Here is a 23,175-nt window from a genome sequence, read left to right as displayed (position 1 = left end):
AGGTGCAGCCAAAGCCACCCTACGGTGTATAAGCCAAGAGCAATTGTGCCTGAGAAAAAAACCCTGCAGTGAGTGCATCAAAGTGGCAAACAATCACGCCCAGCTGTTTTTCTCATCTAGTTCTACTTAAAACATTCGCAGGAAATGCAAGATGAATTAGTACCAAAAAAATGTAGGTGATTTCAGTAAGGCCAGGAATTCCAGGCACCAACTTCTATTTTCTCTCTCTTGAGTGGGTGTTCACTTGTAAATTGTAGACATGTTAGCAATTCAACTACTGAGCGAATTAACATTCAACTTAACAGTCATTGTTAGGTTGGGAGGTTATTACTGCTTGTTCTGCTAAAGTGACAGGTTAAAATACATTTGTATCTGAAAAGTTGTTTTCTACAATACGTATTCCCTGTCTTTTTGCGGCAAATAATTTTCTTCCATCATGTCAACTCCTATTGTATGAACCATCACTGCCAGCTCCACCACAGCAGCTGAGATATGCAAGGAGAAACAGCAAGGGGACAGGTGAGGAGGAGAGAGTACTCAGCCCCCACCATTTCTCTTTGGGCTGCCATATTAATTTTTTTTCCAGGTCTTTTACATGGTTGATTTGAGACTTCTCAGCAAAAGAGCATACTTGCATTTGTATGATGTTCTGCTTTCAAAGCAAATAAGCAAAAGCAAATCCCAAGAGCAGAGGGCTCTACTTCATCAAGTCATGAGTCTGAGAAAGCTGCTTGCTATCAGGCACTGCTTGGGGCACAGAATGGAAAGTTGTGATTTCCCAGCCCTGCAGGTGATTATTATTAATGGAAAAAACAAGTTTTCAAGGCTGAGTTGACATACCACCACATGTTGAATTTTTGCAGACTCAGATCCATTTTGTACTAGTAAACGAGCTTGTATCCTTCCCTCTGTGCTTTTTTTTTTGCTTTTTTTTTTTTTTTAGGATAGCTCACAAGCTGCTGACAACTCACACTGTACTAGGAGCTGTTCACACTGCACAAAGTGTTTACCACTCACAAGTGATGCTAAAAATTAATTTACAGTACTGCTACAGCAAGCTTTGACAAATTGTCATGTGTTGACACAGTCATAAGTTGTTGGTTAAAAAAAGTAACACTTCCTTCTTCTGCCACTTCATGTTTGAGACCAGGGATGGGCACATTATGCAAAGTTTGAGGGTTTGTAAGCTTCACAAATGTTTGGGCTTCACAAAACAAGCTTGGTTGTGAAAGTTTTTTCTCTTACAGTTAGGCATGTGTTTATTGCCAAAAAGGCTCTAGTAAGAAAAAAAATCCTTTCCCATCTCCCAAGATCTATGTTGTGCAAAACCAGAAGAAAAGGCTGTAAAATAAATAACCTTGCAGGACACTTGTTCTAGATAAGATCACAGCAGTGACAAATAGCCTGTATCAACTCCTTAGAGCTGCAGACACCACCCTCCTGCTGTAGAAAGGGAGGAAAAAATATAGCTATACGTAAGAGTTTTAATTGTTCTCAGCTGCCACACGATGTTATCTTAAATGAACGCATTTACTTCTCGATTCTATATGGAAAAGAAAGAACTCCAGCAGTGGCATTCATCAGACAAGGTCCACATTGATTTCAGTGTACTCAAGATAGTTAGTGTTAGTCAGCACTCGTGCCCACCAGAGGCAGCTCTTTAACTCCTTCTCTTCTTCCTCAGGGCAGGACAAATAATCTATCTAGTTTACACTCTGGAATCAGTAATGGACACAAAGTTGTAGTCAGCTGAGGTAAGCAGTGTTTCAGTGGTGATGCCAACTTGAAACATTAACCCCAAACTAACCTAAATCCAGGGCTTCATGAGGAACCCTTAAAAGCCTGCTTCACATTGCGCACCAGGACATCCAGTGCTCCAGCAGCTTTCCCTAAGATCACCGAATCTTGGAGCACAGACTACCTAAGAATGCAGTGTAAATTCATTCAGGATATTAGCTGGGCAATACAAGGAATTAATTTTCTCTTTTTTCTCCCCTTAACACTTGAACAGAATAGAGACGCTTTGAGTGGTTCAAAAGTCCTGAGGAGGGGCAACATTCTACCTTTGTAGAACCTGCCCTATGCCTGCATCAGTGCAAGAATGACCCACCTAATTTCTCTACAAAATTTAAACGTTACTTCAACCAAAAAGAGCTCCTGCAAAACATTAAGGAGAGATTAAATTTTATACAGACTCTACATTTGCTCCCATTTCACACACCTGTATAGGATTTCTTCACCATCTGAGATGTTACTCTGGTAGATGACATACCCTCAGACAGATTTAAGGAAAGCAAAGGACATTTACATTGTTATAGTCAGGATGGATGTTGCCTTGTACTGCTGACTGAAATGAAATCACCCATGCTTAATCAGCATAGATCATTGTACATTCAGAAAAGCACTAAAGTGGTAACTCCTACCTTCCTCCTCCAAGTAATAAAAATTTATATTTTTAGTGCATCTCATTAAATGCATTATTTCACTGGATTCAGTCCAAGAGTCAACAGGGTTGAAATAAAGACAATTCAACTATTAAGTCAAAAGCTTCAGCTGACAAGTTACCTAGGAGGTAAAAACAATTCTCCTGCACCTTGAAAGAAAACAAATAAAATCCGTAAGTTATCTCAACTGCCAAAATATGATTTCTCCTGTGCCTTTTTACTTTGCTGTATAGAAGGGAACAAACAACTCCTCTTGGTTCTTACTGAGGAATGGAAAAAGCCCAGGACATCCAAGCCTCTAATCTAATTAAGAATACTGTGAGGGAAAAGGTGGGACCTGGGCTTTTCTGAAGCATTTTTTTTGTTTGGTTTTGCTTGTTTGTTTGGGGGACTTGTGAGTGTGAAGTAACAACCTCCAAGCAGAAGACCCATTCTTGCCAAGTCCCTTGCATGAGTTTGAGCTTGCTCTACACAACACAGGGCCAGTGCAGGAAGGTTCAGCTTTGGGGAAATGCAGACTCAGGATCCCCTGTGGCCTCTCTGCATCACACCTTTTGCTCTGCTCTCCAGTTTCATCACAGGGAAGACAGTCTTGGCTGATCCTGCAGCCACACTTCCTCAAAACTGCTATGTGCAGGGCATCAGAAGAAAGCCATAAAGATGACATTCACCCCAGGAAGCCACCACTGACATTTCAGAAGCAAAAGGGAAACATTAAGGTGTCCTGCTCCTTGATGATGCATGTACACAGCTGAAGGGGTAAATTCATATACTGAATATATATACCAAATATGCACTGGTAGTCATTGCTTGCATGGGATGCAGACTGTGAAACAAACTCCCCTGGCTATAAATTAAAAAGAATTGTGAGGATTTCAGCATTCTTATTCCACGGGAACTGCTTTTCCAACAAGTGAGACAGGACACTAGCCCAAAGGCAAGTGACACCAGTTACTGCCTACACTATGGGCAATCTTCCTGTCTCTGTTCTATGCCTGTCTTCACTTCACTGCAAAGGTCACCATGTCACCTCTGGTACACAGAGCTCTGCCACCCATGAGCAATGGGAAAGCAGCTTAACTGGCCAACTTGGCAGGACCTCCTATGAGCATTTGCAGGTGGGAGGAAACCTCCCAGGTCTCCACTTAGTGCTTCCAGTTCTTAAACCTTAAGAGATGCTCAAATTGCCTTGAACTAAAAGGATTTCAGTATTCGAATATTTGAGGCCTTTAAAAGATGTATAGATATGGCACTTAGGGACATGGTTTTGGGCTGGACTTGGCAGTCCTGGATTAAAGGCTGGACTCAGTGATCTTTGTAGTCAAAAGATGCTGTCTCCCTCCTGACTCTCTATCCTAGGTGCAGGAGGGAGAAAAGGGAAGCAGTATCTCTGTAAGCATGGAATAGTAGGAAAAAGCATTAGATCTTTGCCTTCACCTGGAGCACACCTTGCACTTCCAGCCCTTTCAACCAGAGGAAACTTGGTGGCCCTGTGGAGAGTGTAATGACTTGAAAGCCAGCACCTGTGTTGTGCAAAGATCTCTTAGGAGGCAGTGCCCCACACACTTGGGCACTCCTCTCCTTTGCCTTTTTTTTTAAACTGTATACACTAGTGCATTTTTCACTACTTTCTTGGCATGACATCAATTGCATGCTATGTAACAATCAATGCCAACATTATCTACATACAGCACAGAAACACGTAATTCACTGAAAAAGACTTTCTTCTTCCCCAGCTTCTCATAGCCAGTTTTGTTATATAAATCCATCTGACTTCCTGCTTGATTTGGATCTATTCAGATCAAACCTCTACTAAAGCCAGAAGCATTTTGTTTTTAACAAATATATTCCCATCCTCACAAATCAAACTTCTAGGTGAGACAATGACATCCAACTTTTACTGTAATGTACTCCTTCTAACCAAATGAACTTAAAAATTCAGTTAAATGGCAGTGTACAGCTAAAGGGCTCATGCATCACATGGCAAAAATCATTATTTGTACAGCATCTGTATAAATATCCATAGGATTCTCTCGATATTTTTGAGTCACCTCAGGCCAGAAAGGTAACTAGATAATGAAGAATATCATGTCAAGTTTTATGAGATCTTTAGCAAAATGGCTTAAATTGAGCCATGTTGGCTAATACAGTTTGAAATCCTCCTCTATATATTCCACAGAGCAATATCTTCTCTGTGCAACCTAGTTAAAAGTCAGGAGAAGGAAATAGCTGAAAACCTTGCATGCCCTTTTGATCCACAATGATTTCCACAGGAGAAATCACTGCAGGAAAGGTACAAGTCAAAGTATAGTATACTAGTAGTGTACACTCTACCTTCAACACCTGCTGATAGTGACAAATCAATGAAAAGATGAACATATTCCCATTTCTTCTGAGGCAATTATTCTTTATGGGGTATTTAAAGAGCCACAACCTCATTTATATACACTTTGCTGCTTCACGCAAAACTACAAAAGCATTCCAGTTTCAGAAGTTGCTTGGCTGAAGTGAAGACGTTCAAAGTTCTGTCTGTAGCAATGTGGACACCAGCACTGGCAATGTAAACATTGAAGAGGCACGTGAGTATATGTAAAAATTTCATTCAGCACAAAGAAAAACAAAACTAGGACAGAAGGATCCTAAATTAATCCAGTTCCTGTCATCCCACTGACTTCCCTCACCATTGGAAAGACTTTGGTTTGGATTTTAGTCAAGTCTGGTTTACAGTGCTCAACTTTGTGTGTCATAAAAAAACACCAACCCTGCTGGAACGTCTTACTCATTACACAGCCCTGCAAAAATTATTAGCTACGATACAAGGCATTTCCCTTTGGGGACCAGAAAGGGTGAAGAAAGGGGATGTAGAGTGACAGCTTGTGGTTTCTAATGCAGTAGAAAAAAAAAAAAAAAAAAAAAAAAAAAAAAAAAAAAAAAGGCAAGAGGAATACAGGATATAATGTGTTTACATTTGTCAAAACAAGTTTCCTGGAGACATGGAGGGTCCACGCTGCTGAGCTGTCACTTCTGCTTGAAACTGCTGCCTCATGCTATCAGGAGGTCAGTCACTGACCTACTTTCTGATAGGACTGAATTAATTTGCTACTTCTGTACACTAGCCTTTTATATTTTTTTTTTAAGGAATACTTAACAAACCCAGAAAAAGCTGCCTTTTATCCAACTTGGAGCTTCAACTGGTGCTGTGCAAGGCTTACATACCCTGGCATGAGGCCCAGTGTGCCTGGGCTGCTTATTCTTTTGGAAAAATCTGTACAGAGTATTTTAATGAGTTGACGCTGCAAATAACATCTTTCCTTTTTGAACTCCTACACTACACTAATACCGGCGATTTAACCCACTACACACAATAAGGGAGGCCAGCACTCAAATAGGCTGTGCTTTGTCTAGGCTGCTCCTGAAATAAATGCCTACCACTACAGGATTAGCTCCCCAAATAGACAGATGCATGGCACAATACACTTACAGGATTAAAACATAAAGTTATTAATAGGAAACAAGATGAGTAGGTGAAACTTATGAACTAAACACCTACGAATCCAATCATGCCCTGCACAGAGCCAGCTAATGAGTGCTCACCAGGAGATGCTGGCATGCTAGGTTCCCTTAAACTAAAAAGCATTCTTCTCAGAAAGTGAAGGGGCAGAAGTAGTAGCAAAACATATGGCACCTACTTCCCCTCTTTGCTTAATGGCTACCTACATGCACATAATATCACTACCCAAACTCTTTCATTAAAATAAATCCACGGTGAAGGGTTTCACAGATCTTTCAAACACCTGGACCACCAAAATACTAGAAGTCAGCTCTTGAAATCATCCTTAACAATGCCATTCATTGAAAGCTTCATTGCTTAGGTGGACTCCTCTTCCCAGGTCTCTTGTGGGTAGCAGCACTGCTGTTTGGAAATAGGACAGGCGTGAGCCAATCCGTGAAAGCGGGGCCATTACGCGTTAAGGCTCTGGACTAACATTTGGAAGACGAGACCTCTTCAGCAACTTGGTCTCATACGCTCACCTCACCCTCCATCTGCTAAGCAAAGATAAGGATCTTCTCCAAATGCTTGGCTTGCTTAGTACCAAAACATCGTGGGTGAGACTCACACTTTCCTTTGCATTTCCCCAGGGTCCAATCTAATAATAGAGGAGGTAGTACTGACTACCGTAATACAAGACGACTATCAGTATCACAACAGATTTATGATCACTCGAGTTCCTGGACTTGATTAGGTTCATGTTGCCAAATATAACTATGCCAAACCTAGCACTTGCAACTGCAAATGCATTCTTGTCAACCTTTTTAGCTTTCATCTGTGCATATTTACAAGCCCTGAATCTGAAGTTCAAATAAATCCAGCAATTCACTCAAACCCACCAGGATTTGAAAACATTACGGAAGTGTCAAGATGTCATTGAGCTTGTTCTGCAGAAAAGAGTGCTTTATAGTTTCAGAAAGAAATAGACAAGGGAGCTATTTAACGAGATGGTGGCATATTGAAACATGGATAGATAAGTAATTAATAGCTACCTTCTCTAAGTGAAAACTTTTCTGACTGAAAAATCAGCTTATATGAAAAACTACAAGTCAACTGCTGCCATTTTTGGATGGATAAGAACTGTCACGCATGTTAGCATCTCCATTACCATGAAGGATTTTACTCCTCTAAGCAATTCACAAAGACTTTCACATAGAACAGTATGTGGGAAGCAAGGAACTAACAGAAGGAGACACCAAAGAAACTTTGATATTTGCAACCAGAATTCTAATGAAAAATGTTATCGGGAATACATGAACACAGAACTTAAGCTTCTCTGCCATGAGAAGCTGAAGCTTTAGTCCCTTACAATCAAGAGTAACTACACAATTGTATAGGTGCTATTATTAGTGTACAAAATACTGGCCAAATAATCTCTTTATGCTGGTAGCTCAAAACATTTAATTATTTCAAAAGTCCAATATTCAAGAAGCACGTCACCTAGTCAAAACTCTCTCAACCCTGATGTGCAGGTTTCTTTAGCAAATTTCTATACAGCTTCAAGTGGAACATATGGCACCTTAAAGTAAACAAAACAGGAGAGGGAAAAATAGTCATGCTTCAAGAATTAAGCATTTAATTCCTTTTATCCCTCATGTCTGTCTTCACAGGCTCTCTCGGCAATCAACCAATTTTGGGATTCACTGCTGTCATGCCAATCGTGGCAGTACTTCAGCTAACAAGGCACTGTCAAACACAATGAAGTTTCCCTTCGGCTTGTTCCCACACTGCTGCTGTGTACAACACACACCTCCTGGCAAAGGGAGCTGGGGGTGTGGCTTGATCTGCCCCAGTTCCAAGAACTGCAGACCCGCCCTAGGTGGCAATGGCACAACTGAATCACACCAATGGTCGAGTCTTTGTGCTGTAGAAACAACCTCACACCCTCCTATACAACACATAAAAAAACCCCAGTGGTGCATTTTTGTCCAGCTTAGTGGTTGATCTGGCAGTGTTGGGTTAAAAGTTGGACTCAATGATCTTAAAGGTCTTTTCCAACCTAAACAATTCTATGACTCTTTTCCAACCTGCATATACCTTGGACTGAGGCATGCTATAAACATGAAAAGATTTCCCAGCCTTTCACTGTTACAGCTCAACCTCTTACTTAAATTCATGGACATCATCCCCTGTACTTCACCCAGTGATGCTGCACACAGAGCACAAGGAAAGATATGGCAGAGAGATTCCCTGTTGTGAAGGAGAATATACATTTCTACGATTCTATGTTTGTTTTCACAGTCCTGTGCTCACAGTCACAGTCCTTGTTTTTACCAGGTCCTGTCCTCCTGTGGGAACTGGTGTTGGCAGAGATCAAATTGTAGGTCAGGGCTTATAAGGCTTTGAAATATATAATTACTGACAATGAGCTGTGCATTTTTATCTGCTGACTTGGGCAAAGAAGGCACTACTGATGTCCTGACTGTAAATTGCACTTAAAATGAATGTTTGGCTGCCTCACCTGAACTATTCCTGCTTTCTGTCCCTAGTATGCTCTGGCCTGGCAGCTGATGCTCCCAAGCAGCTTGTGGCAGTGGCCATTTGAAGCCAGTGACCCAGGCTACTGGCTCCTGGGGAAGGGACTGTCACCCTACTGTCACCCAGCACACAGCACAGTAGGGCCCTGACTCACTCAGCCTCTGGGCATCACTGCAGCATAAATGAGGATAACCTAAATGCCAAAAAAGGGCAGATACTCAGCCCTGCAACAAGAGCACACTTTACTGCAAACACCTTGTATCCCAGAACTCGAAATATAAATTTCTGTGTCAAAAACCTCACAGTGTGAAACTCTCTATTGAAAAAACAGCAAGCTGCACTGTTTGGCATCTTATGATTCCAAACCTTTCCAATTCCAACCCTTGTGAGGAGTCCAAATAGCTCAAATACAAATCTGTAATATTACTCTCTGAATAACAGCTATTTTAAACCAAGATTGGCAGACACTAAGAGTTGTAAACAGCATGCCAGCTGTATGGTTCCTTGAGTCCTTCCTCTGGATCCATCCAGCCAGCAGCAGTGACAGAATACCCTACTGCTCTGCTAAGGAAGCTCTGACACCTTCACCTTCCTTTCAGTCCAAATGTGCTGGGTTCCTGCAGGAAGGAGAGCCTGCCTTTGCTGCTCCAACGATAGAGGAATAAAAATCAGAATCTTCCAAGTTTTGAAAGTTCCCTTTCAAAAAAAAACAAGCTTTAAAAACAGAATAGACAATAAGCTGCACAACATTTTTTACAGGCACTCATTTGAGATGACTCACATAATTAGTTCATTTGACCACTTCACATTTCCTAAGTTATAGCAACAAGCAGTATAAAAGCTTTTATAATCACACACAATCATGAACCATTTTTGCTTTATGTATAAAAGTGCCTAGCATAGTAATTTATCAACAAAAATTAACATCCCCACACTCATACATGGACTGTGATATTACAGATACTTTAGCATCAAACACTTGCTAATCCTGGTCACTTTCCCTGCTCCTCTTTACCCTTCACAGCATTCTCCTCCAAAATCTCTGTGTTCATCAGCTTTCTGAGCACCAGCCAACCCAGAAGTGTGGCTGGTGCACAATTTGCCATTTAGCAGTTTCCTTTCCCTGGATCTCCAGGCTACACAAAGCTCCCATTTCAGATTTCTATTTGAGACTTCATAATGGGAGGGTAAGATTATGCTTTTTGACCCTACAGCAGAAGTTACACTGCATTAAACTAAATACAACAAAATTTAAGTAAAAATAAGGAAAGGTCTACAATAAGTAAATCCCACTTTTTCAATGCACACCACAGGAACACACATATGCACAAAAGGGATTAGGTCCTTCTTGGATGGAGGGAGGTGGAGAGATCAAGCCAGACAATCTGAGAAGTAAAAGCAGAATGATTCAACATAGTGATGGCACTGCAGAAAGAAGAAATTTTTTTAGCACAACTGCAGCAAGGCCTGCAGGGACAGGGGGAAGTGGAGAGGGTGGGAAGGGATGATGTTCAAACAGCAGCGCTGGCAGAGGGTGAGGTCAGTCAAAGCAGGTCATGTCATTCCAGCAGAAAACTCTGCTGGAATTATCCTACTGGGCAGGAATGATTGTACTCACAGAAAGACTGCAATGTGCAGTCTCAGTCAAACTAAGTAACCCAGGGCTCCAGCTATGGGAAAACAAATCCCAGGAAGCAAGGCTATTCCCAGCAAACTGGACACAAACAGACTGCAGCTGCTGAAACACATAACTGGAGTGACATAATATTAGAACACATTTTTATGCTTACTAAGACAGCAACAAACCCAAGCCTGAAACTGTATTTTGGGCACACTAGCTCAAACTATCTTTAGACAGGAAGAGTGTGTGTGTGTGTACAGATGTTCCAGCAGGCGCAGAGACCAGAGAGCTGGAAAAAGCACTTGCTCACTTCTGAACCTTATAAAAATTGTCTGTTGCAAATAAGGGTGGGGATAAATATACCAGGCAATGTGAAACAAAATAAAAACAAAAATCAGGCAAGAAGCCAGTAGTTGGTTAGGGATTGGTGAGGTATAGTGGCTCCATACCATCTCCAGCTTTCCTTATTCCAACAGATGTTTCCAGGTGTTAAGCCCTCCTGCAGTCCCCCTGCTATGTTTTACTCTTCCTGCCAGCTCTTTCATCCAGATTTCTATCTCACTTTCACAGCTGTTCTCTTGGAGGCACAACTGAAGCTATAAATTCATGTCTACACATCTGTAATAAAAATAGTTTTTGTAAAAGATATTCTTCTTCCCTATCAATGGTGACACAAATGATACAGAATTGTTAGCAATTCAGGGTTCTCACTGTAGCTTTAATCACTGATCAAGACAGAGAGCAATACTCTGTCTCACAAGTAAACAGCTGTAATGAAACTTCATATATATATTTTTTTTTTGGAAGTACTTCTATTTGTGAAGAACTGAAAGATACGAGAAATGGCCTCAAAGCCCTTTTTCAATGGAACAGCTATTATTTTTTAAGTAAAATGTAATTATCACCTTGTTCCAGAAAATACATCTACATGCCTTCTTATTTGCCCTCTTGGATGTAAGGAAATCCTTGGGGCCACAGCTGAAGCAAGCAATGCTTTCAAGGACTCTAAAGTGACTCAAGCAAGCCAACAGTACAGAAGATCTGCTCACCTCATAAGTTCCAAATCTTTCTTAATCTTCAGCTTGTGGCAAAGCAGAAACCCCAAAGCTTGTGCTTTGGGCATGATACACAAGTGACCATTCCTGCAAACAATGCTTGTACAAGAAAACTGATCTGCATGGCGCATGTCTCCTTTGGGTTCAATTTGCCTTTATGGCAAATAAATAAGCCATGGGCAAGCATTGGGTTAATAGTGGCAGGGCAAATTCCAGACATGAAGCCCTAGGAGAAAAAGCATAGCTTTGGGTGATGGAGATTGGCCACCAGCCTGCTGTTGGTAGGGTAATGGAGGGACCAAATAAACACAAAATTGCACCAACAGGAGCAAAAAGAAATTGCAAAGAGACTGATTTAAAAAAACAAGAAAGAGCTAAAGCAGGGAAGTTTGACTAACAGGGACAGTGCTTGTGGAAGAAGCTGACATGTCATTTTCATAGTAAGGGCAGGGGAGTAGAAGCAGGGTTCAGCACTGGACCTGGAAAGGACTGGTCCAGCCTGGTGGCTGCTGCTGCCTCCAGGAGAGGCTAGGAGCTCTCATAAGCTCCTTGGATCTATGTGTGACCAGCACAAAAGGGCTCTGCTTGCAATGGGTGTGCCATGCCACTGCTGCTACAGTGTGACAGCATCTTCCGAACATGCAAGGGGATGCCCATGATTCCAGCGCTGCAGTCATATTTGCTGCAATTTTTGTTAAGATTTTAATAGTTAGCTAAACCACTACTATTTTTATTGAAATTAACGCATGCACACAGTACATAAGAGAGAGAAGGGAGGTGAAAACAGAAGCTGAATTGAAAGTTCAGCTTCTTTTAACTTAATTTGTTAGTAGGTTCAACATCTTTTTTGACAGAATAATCTTTCCATGGTGAATTATTTTCAGTGCAAAAAATTAGGAGACCAACAAATTGCTGGATAAAATTTGTGCTTTAAATAATAAAGCAATTAATGGCATTTTAGCAAGCACACATTCTTCTACCCAGAAATAAAATCCCTATTTCATCTCATCTAAATTGCTTGGTCAGCTTCAAATAAGTGCAATATAAATCTCCTTCCCATACTGCTGCTGTTATCTGTGATAAAGGGAAGAGACAGAAGGTAATCCTGTGTTCTGTATTCACTGACACATCATTTTCATGCTACACTACACTGTAATTTATTTCTAATGGGATAAACCTCTTGTAGTCTTCCTGCATTGTTCAGCCACAAACGCATCCCCAACTGGTACCAAGATTGTAGGACTGGCAGGTGCAACACACAGGGACCCTGCTTGGTGGATTTAGGATGTCTGCTGCACATTTCAGCAAGGCTACAGCTGTGAAAATAAACAGAGAGACTGTATAATTAAGGTACGCTTTTATTCCTTCCCACCCACTGCCTCATGCAAGCAAGGCAGTCAAAGAGTATGACACTTTTCAGTACTTGTAATTTCCAACTAAACTTTTCATTTTTCATCAAATCAGATTGAAATGATGCAAAAGGACATGTGGAGCTGTGAGAGATTAAAGGACATGGAAACAGTTGAAACTGAGAAGCCCTTATGGTTTTAGCCACAGCAGAGGTATAGTTTCATACAAAGGAAAATATCTTCGATGCTCTTTCTCCTGTCCTTATCAAAAGGAATACAAGTAAGTAAACCAATCTATGAAAATCAAGCTAGGGCCATGAAGAGCTACAGTTTTGTTTACAGTAGTTTCATAGCATTTTGCAGAAGAAGATAAAAACCTATGGCTCAAAGGTTATAAAAAATTTCTTCAAATTTGAAGTTTGAACTGAATATCCAGTTATTCCTGATGCAATCCTGAAATGGATAGGTGCAAACAGAAGGCTACCTATGATTTTCCTGCAGTAATTAATGTATTTTAGGGAACATCCTCATTAATTTGTACACTTTTCTCTGTCAAAATGTGCAATACCACCACAGATACTTAAGCTTCTGCCAGTTAATAAACACTATTATCAAGCATCATGACTTAAGGAGACAAGAATCTCAGTTTCACCATGCCTTTCACACCCACCTCTCCAGCTCTGCTGATAGCTACACTCACATAGAGAGGACATCTTACAAAGTTAAATATTGTCTAATTTGCTGACAACTATCTGGCTACTTCTAGGGCTTAATCACCCCATCCATTTACAAAAGGATTAATTCCGTCTGATTCAGATGCAAGGTAGAAACTTACAGCTGTGGCAGTCAGCTGTCCAGATTCCCTTTACTGTCAATGCAAAGCGACAGTCCCTTCCAGGGCACATGTCACACCACTGCAGGTACCCATCTTCAAGGTGGTGAATGAACCCCTTGCTGCCTAGGGAAGGGTCTAAGAACTCCACTGTGGCCACCTGCACATGGACAAACTCCAGCTCAAAGGGGCCTGGCAGCAGGAGAGCTGGATCTGGTCTCCTGGGCAAAGGAGACCTGTGTCACTCAGAGCAGTGTTTCAGCTGCTTTGCCAGCTCCAGCTGGACTGGGGTCCTCCGTGCACCCCAAGCACCTGGGAAGGATGGCAGGAGCAACAGCCAGTCTGCAGAGAACAGGCAGGACAAATACAACACCAGCACCAACAGCAGGGCTGCAGCTGCTTTATATTGCTGCTTGCTACACATTATGAATGTTAGTTCTGTTTTACCAACAATTCATGCTTCAAAAATTTGAAAAAATACCCCAAAGGCTAATTCCTCCTGAACTCCATCCCTGCTGCCACAATCCATTTGTATCATGACTTTGTTCTGGGGACGTAGCCGCAACCACTTATGCGAGGGGCCCAAATGACCTGACCCAGCCCAGCCTGGGCAGGCAGTGCTGATCATGTCCACACTGGCTCACGGGCGAAGGGAAGTGGTCCCAATGAGGCTGGCTACTCCTTTAGCAGGGATTCCAGCTGAGATCTGCGAGTGAAGCTCCCTGCAGAAACCACCAAGCAGCCTTGCCAGCTGCTCCTGGGGCTCCGCAGAGCACGGGCCAAGGGAGCCCTCGGGCAATCAGGTCTGCTCCCACAGCAGGGCCCAAGCTCTGGCAACGGCCTCTGCTGCATCCCGGCCGACCTACAGGGTTTGCTGCCAGTCTGTATTCTGATGTCTGCTGATGTCAAAATTTCAAATACAGCAGATCCCGAGTTCATTTAGGTTTTAGTCATCTGAAACACCCTCTTAAATGCAATCCAGATGAGCTCCTTGGCATGGATAGTGGCTGCCCTTACTGTCTGCAGCCTCACTCAGCAGACTGTTTTCAAAAGGGAGCAGAATAATTTTAGATGGACTGCCTTTCACTGTGGCTGGAAAGGGGATCCTTGATCATGCTTCTAAGGTCAATACCCTGTTTCTGAGCATTTCTGGGGAGGGATGGCAGCATAACTCACACCACCAGCTCAGGAAAGCACTGAGGGTGTCTTTACTGAGCTGCTTGTGTTGCCTACCAGTTCTCAAAGGCAAAATGCATGGCTTAGTTCCCCCTTGCAAATAGGTGACTTTGTACTTTGTCACCTGGCTACAGACACAAAAAGATGGTATCATGTGAAGCGTGCAGGTGTGTCTGCACCTAATACCACAGCTCACCCTGCTGCTGCAGAGGGGGCCAGCTGCATGAAACAGGGCAGACTGAAAGCAAACCCTCGAAGAGATGCTTGGTCCTAAATTTGTAGTGCCCAGGAGCCACAGCTATCCTACAAGCCTACAGGGGAAGAACTGAAAGGGCTAAACCTGGCTAGATACCACCTGGTCGTGGTAAATGGTAATAAATACCTTCAAGGCATGTGCAACTAAAAAAGCAAGTTAAATCTGGGAGAAAGACATTGGGATTCTCACTCCAAACAGAACAGTAAACTTTGGTTTGGGTGCAGGGACAGTCTCCCTAGGCACAGGGCTGGGATCTTCTCACCTCAACCTTTCAAAGCTAGGCTGAATGAGAAATATGAAGAGCTTGGCTGGAAAAGCATGACCAGATGATAGAATTAGTCTTTATTGCCTTAAATTTTTAACTCTTTGAAAAATCAGCTTCTTATCCAATAGGCATGTGACACCACCAGTAGGAATTTGATGGCTGTCCCTCAGCATAGGTGTCAAAAGAGAAGCAGCAGAAGGGAGGTAGCACAACTGGCCTAGCAAGAGGGGTGCAAACTGCTTCGGCCCTGACAAGGGGCTAAGATGCAGTGATAAAAGTAAGAGGAATGAATAGGGTCTGGTAATTTTTCTAAGAAAGCAGGGTTTGCATACAGGAACCAGATTATAAAGAACAAATAACTGAAGAATCTATTTGTACTACTGATTAAAAACCAGCATGGGATGTTATTTTTATCCCTGTGTTCTACAAACTGGACTAAAATTGCAGAACCTAAACATTTTTTTTTATTCTAGTAACAGCCATCATCTAAAACACCAGCTGAACTAAACTCACAAAATTGTATTAAGTATAATATACAAGCACTTTGTACGTACAGTACAATGCTAAGGGCTACAGTTCATCTCTGAAGACAATCTGTAGCCACACTTACACCATGTAAATATTTATCTATAAATAAAGCTAAAAGCAACTTCTTTATTGTCAATGCAGTGTGTGAAACACATGGAGTTTTTCCCATTTCCACAGAAACTTACTTCACCTACTAGCCCCTCAGGACAGCTTGTGAAACTAGAAAAAGTAATGTACTGTCCACTGCTTCTAATTAAAATCTTACAGTATTGCGGTCAGAGAGCTCTGGAGAACTGGTGAGGTCGCGTGATTTCCTTGAGGTCAGACAGCAAAAGCACACTAGACCAGGGATGACAGATTTCTTGGCTTGTCCAGGCAATGCAGCCCTCCGCAGCCTGAGCCAGAAATGCCGTCACTGGGAAGCTCTGGTTCCTCTCAGTAACCTAACTTTAAATAGTCTAGATCTTTAAAGGAGAAAAACCCATGTAAGCACACCCTCCCCCTACCACTCCCCCGAGGGTACCAAGAATAGCTTTCTCCCCCAAAGCCTTCTAGCACCTGCAGATGTTGCTCTGGGAGCCAATGCGGCTCCAAATTCTGTTCCAATCTTTAGCCACTCTCTGCAGTTTTTCTGTATCACTGAGTGCCAGTAAGTGTTCACACTGCAGGCGATATCTGGTCTGACCATTTGCATGTTCCTCCAGCTGCCTGAGAGCCCATCTGCTCAGACAGGATTGCTGGCTCCACTCACTGCACACGACCCAATGTTTCCATTGCTTACCCTGGAGAACTTGGGGGACACACTGCTGAGGAAGTGGCAGATCTTTGCATTTGTGACACATTCACTCCGTCTGTTACCTACTATTTTCCCCAGGTATTTACCTCTGGAGGCATGAAACATCTTTGCCTCTGGTGAGTTTCCAATACTCACATCCACATGTTATGATGGAAATAACATCTGAGTGGAAGACTCCTAGTTTGGTCTTTACATTTGTATTTTCAATGACTAATTTTGTTTAAGTTGGTAAACGCAGCTGTTGCCTTGCCAGTTGGTGACATTTCCTTTTGGACTTCCCCCCTGGTTGGTGTATCTCTGCCAAGACATGTAAATTGACTCATTCCTTGTATTCCTTTGCCTTTTTACACAATACTTCAGTAGGAATTTGCAAAAGGTCTCTTGAGATTTGTTTCCTTAAATAATTATTAGCCCTGCAATGCCAGACAGTCTTTTCTTACATGTTTTTTTAACTGCCACTTAAGCATTCCATGCTCAGGATGCTGGATCTAACTGATGCAACACCTCACTATCTTACATCCAGCTGTACTTTTTCTTATGGTGACTTGGCCATGTCCCCATCCGCTCAATGACAGAATGCACGCTGGTTTTACACCAGCATAATCCATGATGAACCACTCATGCAACTCCCTACTTACTTCAATGGCTCAAGCTTGTCCGTGACTTCACAGCCAATTATAAATACATACTTGAAAATAAGAGATCAGTCTCCTGAAAAAGGTAATAAACATATTATCACCAAGAGCTCCAAACAAACAACTGCATCAAACTGGCAGGTGATCTGCCTCAAGCCAGGGAGGAGGAAGCTATCCAAAATCTGGATAGCAGAGGCCATCCAAGAACCTGGCCATTGCTTTATCTTCCTAATTGAAATGTCTGAGCTGAAGCTGTAAAAGAAAAAAATTAGAATCTCTGTTTTTTATTTTGGGTTTTTTTTTTTTTCATATTGATGCTTGTACCAGTGAAATGAACAGATCTTCTCTTCAACTTTTGCAATCGCTTGCATCACTTTTCTGAAATACTTTATCTGAAATGCAATTTCTTCGTATTAGTTGGATTATGTTAATTTTTTTTGTATTCTTGTATTTCTTGAAGAACTCAGCAACTACTCATTCAACCATTTTTCAGCAATGATCTCTACCTCCAGCTACTCCAAATTGCGGTTTTAGATAGCTTTTCACGTGAGCTATGAGACAGCATCTCTACTTTGGGATTTTCAGTTCCTTTGGCAAAGTCACAGTGCTCCTCCCACCATCATCATCCTTCTCCTGTCACTAAATAGCTTTCACTTGCTAACCTAAGACAGGCCAATTGGCTGGTAGAACCTGGCCTGTTGAGCAAAGGGAATAGCTTTTTCAGGACCTACATCAGCTTTTTGGGCAAGGCTATCTTTTTATTTCCCGTGGGGCCTCCATCTTGTTTTGAAACTGATTTTCCTTATGATTTTGCTGGATGCATTCAAATGTCCAGTGTTGGTTTTGGTGTTTTCATCCTTGGAAAGTCCACTGTCTGGGATTGCTCAGCTGCAGGCCAGTTACATTTTTAGCAAACACATGGCACATTCATTTAAGTTATAAAACTAATTTACTAATTCTTCTTACTAATTCTTCTGCAATTTTTTTTTGTTTGTTTGTTTTTTTTTTAATCACCACAAAACATAGTAATTTCCGTTGCACGCTAAGATGTGCTGAAGATAAACACTGTATTTGTCTCCAATATACTCACAATATACTCAGACCACAACAATTCCACCAACCGCTGTGGGGACACTTTTACACTATGTCCCGGCATCAGCCATCAGCAAGAGCACAGAGAACAGGCAGACTTATGCCAGGCCCCACATTAATGCTTTGGAGACAGAAGATGACATTTGGCTATTAATTCCTCTGTTCTGTCACTGGCCCTAACCCCAAGAAAGAAGTCTCCCTCTTAGTAAGCAGATATCAGCTAAAGAATTTGGTCCAAATCTGCTGACAGCTCTTATCTCATCATAGTAGTTGTCTGTTGGTAATACTGTGTAATTGTCATTTCATGTACTGCATTTGAAATCTAGTTCAGAGCAATCGACCACTAATTGGTTCCCAGTCTACAAGCTATTTTTCTGCTGTGGAAGTCATAATTAACGCTACTCCCTCTGAGTTATCATCATTGTGCTTCATGAATATATTATAGCTTTGTTTTCATTCTTAAGATTGCTCTTCATCAACTCCTGGTCACGGACAGTTTCCTTACTCAAAGGATTTTACTTTATTTCTCCATTTCCTTCACCTGCATCTCTTTTGTTGTTGCAGCCTTTATGTCGCTGTTCCAGAAACCTACTTTCTGTGGTTAGTTTTTTTTTTTTCTAAACCTTTCCCTAAAGAACTCTTCAGAGTCTTGACTGGCTTACAGCTTTCACCAAAGCAGGTCATATCATTTTACCCAAAACAGAATCTGCTATTTACCTTACAAGAACTTTGCTGGAACAGCTACCTTGCCATCTTCCTCTAATTTGCCTATTTTCCAAGGACAGCTGAACTCCAAACACAGAGTGTTGTATCACTGCTTTTCCTCACAACCATGACGTTTGACCCATTCGGTTTGGGCCATGAGACTCTAAAACCTTGCCCACAGCAAGGTCAGTTGAAGCCTTGATTTGGCCTCTGGGTTCAAGTGGTAGCCATGCACTGCCAGCTGCTAAAGGAGCACAGCAGTTTTCCTGTCACCTACATTCTACTTGATAAGGATGCTGCAAGATGAAAAGATTCCGGATACTTGCATTTTACAGTAACAGCAGCCATTTCAATACCTGGCTTAAAAAAGATACCACATCTTATTCTCAGAAATGGCTTTGTTGTGTCTCCAGAGCTGATGTAAACTGTTCATACCTTCTTCTGCATGACATTTTGCATTGCCTCCCTCCCTCATGCGAGCACAATAATAGGTTAGTAGTTATCACCACCTGAATCTTATGCAGGTTCACATTAGGACTCCCTAAATATGGTGAAACACAGAAACTTCACACCTACCAGAGCCGGGAGAGAAAAATTCATAATTTTTTTTTTTTTTTTTTTTGGCTACTGAACTAGCTCATATTCTTCTACACTTACGGTGCTATTTGGTTCAGCAGATGGAGAATTAAAAGAATTTTGCCAACAATTTTTACTGCCTCACATGAGAGATGTTAGCTACACTTCAGCCCCATGTGACACAGTAATTTTGGACCTGACAATGAGTAAACTGTAAGGGAAGAGCAAATTTTGTTCTTGAACGGTCAAGCAACAGACCTGAAATAGTAACATTCAAAAGTCAGGTTTGAGGGAGAGTAAAAATGGGCCAGCAGTGTTGAAAAGAACAGTTGCTCATCCTTGCAAAAATCTTGGTCTTTCAGGGAGACACACTGTACAGAGAGGAAGGAAATTTAACCCAGGGACCTGGGACCTGCTAAATCATTTTTCCACAGCAAAACTGTAGGGGCTAACTACTGACCAAACAAGAGATGAAGAAGCCAAATCAGGATGTTAGGGACTGCTCTGAAAATCTACAGGATGGACAATGGATTAGGTCAGTGCATGGAGGTCATCTGCACTGAGGGTGTCATCTTCGGAACCAGACAAATGGGGTGGGGGATGGGGTGAGGAGAGGGAAGAACAAAAAAACATGGTTTGGGGTAAAAGAGTTTTCTGGTTAAAAAATGAGACAAAAAAAAAGCTATTTCTGAGATACTGGGAAATGAGTGGTAGTCTTTTCATCATAATGGAAGACAAAGAGGGAAGACAAAGAAGGTATGCTCAGAAGAACATAAAACCCAGAGATATCTTAATAATATTTGCAGATAACAAGCTCTCAAATAGTATAAATACAGCCTTAGCAAGTGTAACCAATATATAGCTTGCTTTAAAAAGAAAAAAAACATCTGCATTTTACCTCTTCATGTTAACACACTCTAATAAACAGCTATGGAAAGCAAACAACAAGGGACCTGGGCTGTGTTAAAAACTTTCTTGTATAGCCCCAAGCAACTACTATGTGCCTCAGCTTATATACATATAAAAGCTGTATATACTACAATTAGTGTCTGTGAGTTTAGTTAAAATTTGGTGAAGTACTGTTTTAGTGTATAACTTTGAGAAGAGTTATGCAATTTTTGCCATTTATGGTTTTCTGGTACATAATTTCTACCCAAAAAAATACACTTTTTTTTTTTTTTTTTTTTTAAGGACAGAGCATAAAAAAATGAGCTGTGTTTCTGAAACAGAGAGAGGCTGGAATCCATTTGTTCAAATCCAGACTTTAAAATTACATAAGCAACACCTCTAGACAGTCTGGGCCATCACACTGTGGAGCTACCTCCCACTGAAAAAGAGTGACCAGCAGGAGGATACAGGACATGGCTGGTACCTGTTTGTACTAACTCCCTACACCAAGGGTCCAGGAAAGAACTTCCAGTGTAGTTTTTTTACAAGCCAAAGGCAGGTGTCTGAGTATATACAGGTGTCTGAAAAATCTGTGGCTAGTAGGTCTCAGATGAAGCAAAGAGAAACTTGAAGGAAGACTGAAATGACTATTTCAGATTCCCAAGAGGACAACTAGCTTCTGTTGCCGAAGTAATAACAATATTGCTTCATTTACCTTGATTATGAATTTCTATTTTGTGATACCTGATTTTCTTTGCTTAGTGTCCTAATGCTAGACAACAATTCTGTGCATGACTGCTGCAATTTTGGTTCTATATCCTGATAATTACACCTCTTCGATGAAGCGCATTTTAATAATATTTGTAGATAGCTGAGCTGCTATCAAACCCATAGAGACTGGGTTTATTCTCAGCTTTTGATTTATGAAGTGCAGGCATGGAAAGGCAAGAATTAAGCATCAGCTCAAACAGGAATGAGCTCCAATCCCTGTTCCCAAAAGCAAGAACTCTGAGATATGTGGGAACCCCGGGGAGCACACAGGGCTACCCTTGCCTTAGTTAAAATCCTCCACTTCTGTAACTCATCTTCCATTTTAGCACCTGTTGAGCAGACAGAAGAAGAAATACTTGGGGGAAGAATGCCAAGGGAAAACTTCCTTGCAGAACATTTTTGTTTTGTTGTTCATTAACAGGTAGGTGACAGCCATACATATCAATGTGGGTGAGCACATGAGGCTTTCATGGAAGACAGAGCGTCAACGTTAATTCCCAGGAGATTCATCTCACTTACGAGACACCCACGTTCACACCGCGATCACAGCTGCACCAGCTACAGTCCTCTTGGAGCCCCTGCTCTCAAAATGCTGGTTAAAGATATCCTAAATCGCAATGCCATCTCCCATCATCCCAAGTCCTCTGTCAGCAGACTCAAAATCAGGATCCTTTATAATAATGGAGAGATTTACCAACCTTTACCACTAATATAATCTGCCAGGAAAGAACTTTTCATCATCTGTTTTAAAATATATATTAGTCTGATCACTTATTCCTTATCCACATCATAGAACAACAGCACTGAAGACAAGCTATACAGGAGCTCCTGATATTTGCAATTTGCTTACAGGACCCAAATTTAAGAGACAGCATCACTACATTTAGAAATGTCACATCAAGGTTCCCAGTAGCTTCAGCATTTCCCATTTCATTAAATGAAAGAAGGGGTGGAGAAAGTAGGAAACCATATTTCTGCTCCACTTACCTGACAAATGCGTATAGATCAACTGACACAACCTCTCTGAATCTTGCTGAAACACACAAACAAAGCAAGATCAACCCAGGCAACTAGAATTTGCTGCCGTGTTTGGGAAAATGGTTTAAAACTCAGAAGGTTTTGGATACCTTGGTTGAATGCTTCCAAATGAATAACTGTGCACAAGCATACAGTGAATAGCAGATTTTCTAATTCAGTGCCTATCCATCTACACCACTTCATTGGTAATCAACAGATCATCTTGTTATGACAATTTAGCTACAAGTCTCAGCCTGGAAGCACTTCCCTCCCCCCTACACCTAAATCACAGTCAGAAATGCTCTGAAAGGAGATTAGGGAGACAACTTTGCCAAGCACAAAACGCTGACCTAAACATGTTCCTTTTTAAGTAGGTGGAGGTTCTAAATTTGACTGAAATGGCAATGTTCAGTCTAGCCCTTTTGTGTCTTTCAAGATTTGTATAAGCTTTTAAAGCCTCTCATTTCTTTTAAAGCAGGTTTTACTATCCCTAGAAATATTTTCTGCTCTTAGCCTTTTTGCTGTAAACATACTGACAAACTGCACATACACATATTCTGCTGATCTAGAGAAATGACAGGGTTTGTGCTTCACTGCTATATCTGAAAAAAGCAACAGCTGTAGGTGATGCTCTGGCTCATGCCAGCACTTGGTAGTGGTGTTCTAGTGTACAAGGGGGAGGGCTGCTTCATCAAACAATGTGCTCTGTAAGCTTTTACACTGTAAGCAAGGAGATCCCAAAATACAGGCTGCAGCATTTATTATTTTCATCCATACAGCACTGTTAAATCAAAGGGATTTACATGGATTAGCGATGGACAAATTTGGCCTATTTTAGCAATTGTAAAATGACATTAAGATTATAACTCATCTCACACTCTCAAGATAAATTACTTCCCAACTCAATATATTGAAAGGTTCTTTCTAACAGTCATGCCAAATGAAAAAAAATAGTGGTTTTTTTTTCCTCTTTTATTTTCTGTTTTAGATATGATGTATTTGAAAACTGAAATAATTATTTGGTTAATTTTCTTTAAATAATTAAAAAGGAGCACAGGCTATGATGCTTGGTTAGAAACATCAGACAGTGGCTGCTACCAACTCACTGAACCCTGAACTGTGACATCACAGCTGGCCACAA

General features: G+C 41.4%; 1 protein-coding gene across 3 annotated transcripts in view; it reads right to left on the bottom strand.

Annotated features, from left to right (window-relative positions):
- The window catches only part of BACH2 (BACH transcriptional regulator 2), a 181,734-nt gene that overhangs the window by 97,891 nt on the left and 60,668 nt on the right, over nt 1-23,175 (bottom strand). The window lies entirely within an intron of this gene.

Source organism: Lonchura striata, chromosome 3, assembly GCF_046129695.1.
Source record: "Lonchura striata isolate bLonStr1 chromosome 3, bLonStr1.mat, whole genome shotgun sequence".
Classification (NCBI taxonomy): Eukaryota; Metazoa; Chordata; class Aves; order Passeriformes; family Estrildidae; genus Lonchura; species Lonchura striata.
Note: the sequence above shows the minus strand (reverse complement) of the source record. Positions and strands in the feature narration are given on the sequence as shown.